This window comes from Neophocaena asiaeorientalis, unplaced genomic scaffold (assembly GCF_003031525.2).
Source record: "Neophocaena asiaeorientalis asiaeorientalis breed wild unplaced genomic scaffold, Neophocaena_asiaeorientalis_V1.1 scaffold218, whole genome shotgun sequence".
NCBI lineage: Eukaryota > Metazoa > Chordata > Mammalia > Artiodactyla > Phocoenidae > Neophocaena > Neophocaena asiaeorientalis.
In genome coordinates, this window is record NW_020172818.1 from 8128519 (window position 1) to 8134471 (window position 5953).

Genomic DNA, 5953 nt, shown 5'->3' on the forward strand with positions numbered 1-5953 from the left:
ACATATATGAACTTATTTTTAAATATATATTTATATATAATATGTATATAATTACAATATATATTAATTATACATATATATCTGTTTTAAAATATTATGAATAAATATAACTCTTAACACATTCATTTCCCAAACTTCCCAAGGAGATTGCGAACCTAGAGAATTTAATTGAGTTTGGAGTCTTTCTGGAATAACTAAAAGAGCAACCATTAAAGGGTAATGGGATGTCTCTATTAATCTGTAGCCTCCTCTGCATACTATTCTAATAAACAGCTCTGGTAGAGAGGAAACCAAAGCTAGTCTGTATAACATCAGGGCTCACAGATGGGGGAAAGCAAAGTGCTGTGCTCACTGAAGAAATATTTCCTTTTTTGAATTGGCTTTAGATGATATTATAATCAAAAATGGAAGAAGCACTTGTGGTTAATTTAACAGATCCGGTAGTGAAAGGACCTTTGGAAACATGTCCAAAGTTTTCATTATACAAATAGGGAAACTGCACAAATGGGGAAAATGAGTTGCTTGAACTCAAATCCTAAGAGTAAAATGTCACTTGTCTGTCATCTGTGGCCAAATAAGTCTATGCAGGTAGTTCTGAATTATAGTTATGACCCTTGGACTGTTTGCTAATGGCTGTTACAACTGGTAATGGCTCGTGGTATTTACCTTTCCAGGGGCTAACCTTTTAACTTGTAACAGAACATTGATGCGTAGGAAGAAGATGGTTTTGACTGTAAAATCAGCTCTACTCTAAGGCCATCTAGAAAACTGGATGGGCAGGGCCTCTTTACCTAGAGTCCTTGGAAGGACTTCAGCCTCTGATATTATATGAATTATTTTATGCACACAGGTTGTAGGTATGTGTGTTGGCAGAGGATCTGTTTATCCTGAACTCTTAGTTGGATAAGAGAGAAATTTTGAGCATAAAGGTAATTTATTGGCTTATTTTCCATGGGCTCATACGCGGGACAATAGTAGCTTCCAGAATGGCTGAATATGGTTGTTCTGTTTCTCACTTTCTCCACCCCTCAACTCAGCTTGCCTCTCACTTCATTCTGATTCAAGGTTCTTTGCACTTGGTGAACATAAAGGCTGCCAGCAACCCTGCACTCACACCTCCCAGCTTAGTACTACCGAGTAGAAAGAGAATGGCTCTCAGTCCCCTGCCTGGGTCACTCAGACATGCCTTCACCATTCACTGAGTTTAGGGCATTGAGCCACTCTTGTTGATCTACCTGGGTCACATCTGCACCCTGTGGCCCCACAGTGATATTGACAGTCTTACAGAACCACGTGGAGTGGGAGAGGAGTCCTGCACAGACCCCAGAAGAAGGGAGATGAGTAAATACACGGAGCAGGTAAAACTATAGCAAACATAGGCCACCATTCACCAGACGTTAAAAGGGTCTGTGATCAAAAAGATTAAGAACCTTAGGTATTCTTAGGGACAAAGGCCATATCATGGACTTCATACTAGGTCACATTAAACACTCTCCTGGCCTAACTTGAGAAGATGGAACATTTGGTTTTTATACAGGAATACATTTTTGCTTCATCCACACAAGTGTGCTTTGAGTACTTGCTCTGCAAACTAAGTGTGTTTGCGATTTCAGTTTCTTTTTAGAAGACATATTGCGTTTGGATTTACTTCATCTGCACAGTCTACTGATAAAGTCATTCCAAGTTACTTGGAACAAATAAAAACAATTCTGTGCTCTGTAAAATGTAAATTTCACACCATGTGATTTTATCACGGTCTGACTGTCTTTGACTGTGCATCCCTGAAAATTCACCATAATTTCCAACAGTCAGAACTCAGGAGAGTTCTAATCTGGGGAGTTCTCAAATGCACAGTTGTTGCATCCCTCACTCTCAGTGCCTGGGAACCCTATTGTAGTGCACGTACCAGGGGCTCAACACCTTTACAAAATTACATGGACACTCAACTTGTTTTGTCTTCCTTTTTGGAACTGAAAGAAGTGATATTTTAGGTCATTCTACAGAGGCGGGTAATCTCTCCCGGGATTGATAGAAAACACCTCCCCAGGAGAATGGAAATAGACAATGTTTTGTGTAGATGGGGTCCTTGAGGAGAAGGGAGTGAGCTTTAATTTCTACTAATTAGAAGATCTATTTTAATGCTCCACTGAACCCCTTTCTGATGGCCCATCAGGGTCCATGGAGAGAGATCTTAAACTCCAGGGCTTTCTGTGTGGGATGTCAAGTGGGATGGGATGGGGTGATGGAGCTACAAGGAAGAGGGAGAGAACCTGAATGTAGGGTGTCCTCTTTCAGGTGCTGGTCAACTCTCCTGTCTGAGTGGGAACAGTGCTGGGTCAATAGCCCACCAGCTGACCACTCCCACAGGGAGCTAAGTTCTGCCACTGGGAGAATTCTATCTGTTGTCTTCCCTCAGGACAACTGAAAGACTCAGGAGACCTAGGAGATAAAAACGCTGTCACTCTACTTGAGATGCTAAACTTAGCCTCTCGGAGTGCTTAGCTGGGATAGTGGGGGAGGGATACCACTGTTGCACAAGTTACATTTATCAGTTGAAAATCATAGTGAGTTGACTGGGCAGGAGAGTCTGCTGTCAGTGTAGGCACAATTCTCACCCATCTAGGGTGAGGATATCATGCTTTCCCCTAAATCACAGAGGCTGGAGCCTGGGAATGACATTTCCCAGAATTCCTTGCAGCAAGGTTCCAGATTAGATTTCATCAATGACCACAGGCACTAAGATGTGATTCACCAGGTGAACAGAGGCCAAATCAATATTATTCCTTCTCCAGCAGTGGTGGGCAGATGCATGAGTTTTGGCAAATGGGAGGCTTTGCGATGGTCTCCAGATGTTATCCTTGGATTACCTGTCTCTTTGCTGCCTGTGGTTATCTTCAGTGGTTGTTCTGTGACTGCAACTTGCTAATCCTCTAAAAACTAGTGGTGAATCTGAGATCTGGTGGAAGCTTTCCCTAACTCTCTCTTCTTCAGCTCTTCCAATGATTTTGTTAGAACCTATTTCCCTTCCTGTTTGAAATACCTACAGTGTATTTTTCTGACTAATTCTTGACTGCTACTAATAAGGTATAATGTGCACAAATGTCTCTGAGTAAGAGAAAATGTGAAAAATCAGATTTTTCAGAAAGACAAAAGCCCAAAGTGGGTTTTGGAAGAATGCCACCTGCTGTAAGTATTGCTTTCCATAAGGCAGTTATCTGGGGACAGAGCGTCCATCAGAATTTCTGGGCAATGGCTGTTTCATTTAAAAGAACATATTTAATATTAGAACATAATTTTATATTTGGAGTGCTTAAAAAAAAACCCCAAACAACCCAGGGTATTGTTTTGTTAATGCAAATTCCTGGAAGTTCAACAAAACTGGGTTGGTGGTACTTGGAAGACAGAAGTGATTCATGAGGATTTGAAGGAGAGAGGGCTGAGACCCCACAAGGAGGAATTTCAGAATCTGCAGTGGGCTTGGGTTACTCCCTTCCCTTTTTCTGTGCTTAAATGGTACCTTGCCAGTGGAGCCCTTGCTGAATGAACACTGTCAAACAGCACTTACCTCCACCTTCCGAGCCTTACCTGTCTCCCACCTCTGCTTCACTTTTCTTCATGGCACTCATCACCATCTAATAGACTATATCTCTCACTCGTTTTGCTTTTACTGTTTGTCTCTCCACTAGAGTCCATGAAGGTGGATATTTGTTGTGTTCACTGCTATATCCTCAGTGTCTTAACTGTGCTTGGCACCTAGAAGGCATGCAATAAGTTGTGGAACAAGTGAGTCCCACTACCCAGACCTGACCACAGGAAATGCTTTTTCTTTCCTTCTTTTTACAAATGTATTTAACATAGTTCTACATGGAGGATCTTAGGTTCTTTTTCATTAAAATAATTTATTTATTTTTTTTTACTTTTGTCATGAATTTTATTTATTTATTAAAATATTATTTTATATTGGAGCATAGTTGATTAACGATGTATTAGATTCAAGTGTACAGCAAAGTGATTCACTTATACACGTACCTAATCTGTTTCAAATTCTTTTCCCATTTAGGTTAGTACAGAATATTGAGCAGCATTCCCTGTGCTATACAGTAGGTTCTGGTTAGCTATTTATTTTAAATATAGCAGTGTGAAAAATTTTTAATTTTAAATTAAAAAAAAATTCCACTTAGCCCGGAGGAGGGCACCTCAATGGAAAAGAAAATGAAGATGCACATTTCCGCCACCCCCCACCCAAAACCTTTAGGTGTGGAGGGATGGGTGAGTGAAGCATGGTATGTAGCACTTCTGGCCCTGCCTCTTGCTTGGGACTCAGGCCAGTGCCTGAAAAGAGGAAGATGCACCAGTAAAAAAGTAACAAAGGCTGCAACATCACTGAAATGTCTGAAAGCTGCCACTTAGTAAGACAAAGGCATACAGGTGGTAGATATTTCTTCTGCATGAAGCTTCCCCAGGTTGGGAGGAGGCCACAGGGGTCTCCTGTCTCTGGAGCAGGAAGTGGCAGACATATCACCTGGCCAGGCCTGGCAGGAAAAGACAAAATGGCAGGCTGTGTCCCACGGCCCAGAGGACTGTGTTTCCAAACAACAGTCTGTGTGTTCGCAGGCACACAGGGGACACCCCGTGGAGACTTTCTGAACGGGTTGGGAGGAATTAGGAGGCAGGGGCTCCTTTAGAGCCTGACAATTCTGTTTTCTCACTATGATCGTGGACTCTAAGCCACAGATTAAACCTCTGCTGCTCGGACTCCTGTGATTGCACATACCAGTAGAGTGACCCCTCCTGCTGTCACCCACCTGTTCTCCTCTCTGTTAATATGACAACTTTGAGTACTGCTACTGCTACTACTGGGACTGTGTCGTACCAATTATGTTCTTGGTCCTTTTTAGTATCAGCCTTCAACAAAGTGATATTGTTTGGCCCTTATTCGGTGGTAAAGGCAAAACATAATTGGAGGTCTTAAATCTTACGGCAATACTCATGGATGAAATAGTCATCTAGAACAGCAATGTCTAATAGAACTTTCTGTGCTGTCCAACATGTAGACATGAGCACTTGAAATGTGGCTGGTGTGACTGAAGAACTGAATTTTAAAATTTATTTAATTTTTATTAATTTGAATTTAAAATTTTGGTAGCCACATATGGTAGTTCAGATCCAGAATGTGGTTACATGCTCTTTTTAGACTGTCATCTAAAAGAAAACATAACATTTAGATGAAAATTAAACTTTGGAGAACAGTGGTCTAGATGGCATCTGGATGCAACCCTTCTGTGCCTTTGCTTTTGCTCACCCTGTGATGATTTTGATGACTAACACTTGATATTTAGGAAGGGTTCCCAGGAAAGGGAAGACTTCTTATATCCACCCATCAGTAAGAGACTGATCCTCTGAGTGTGCTGAACAAGTTTCTCAACCTCAGAGACTAAGGACCAGACCCTGGACCCGATGCATTCCCAAAGGATGCTCCACTGAGGGCCACCAACTTTTTGGGTACCCTCTGATGTCACCTCATCAGCACTGTCTTTGACTTTCCTTTCAAAAGTTAACGGTACTCATGTAACTAAGAAGACTGGCACAACAGATTGAATTGTCATTTTAAGCCAGACACCATTCTAGGTGTTTCACTATGTCTCATTTTATCTAATTCAACTTTGCACGAGCAGTATTTTCATCCTTATTTTACACATGAGTAAACTGAGCCACTCTTTGCTGCTCACACAGCTAAAATGGGGCATTTGGCCTTGAGTTCAGGACTCTAGTTCCCAAAGACAGCATTTTTCCTCTGTGCTACCTGGCACCACAGCTGGTCTCAAAGCAGCCTGATGAAGGGCAGGAAACGTGGCTTGACCCACTAGTGCTGAAGTCAAAGGCACTTTTTAAGCAGCAAGATATGAACTTGGGAAATTCTGCATCCCAAAGCTGCATCCTCTGGACTTTTGGC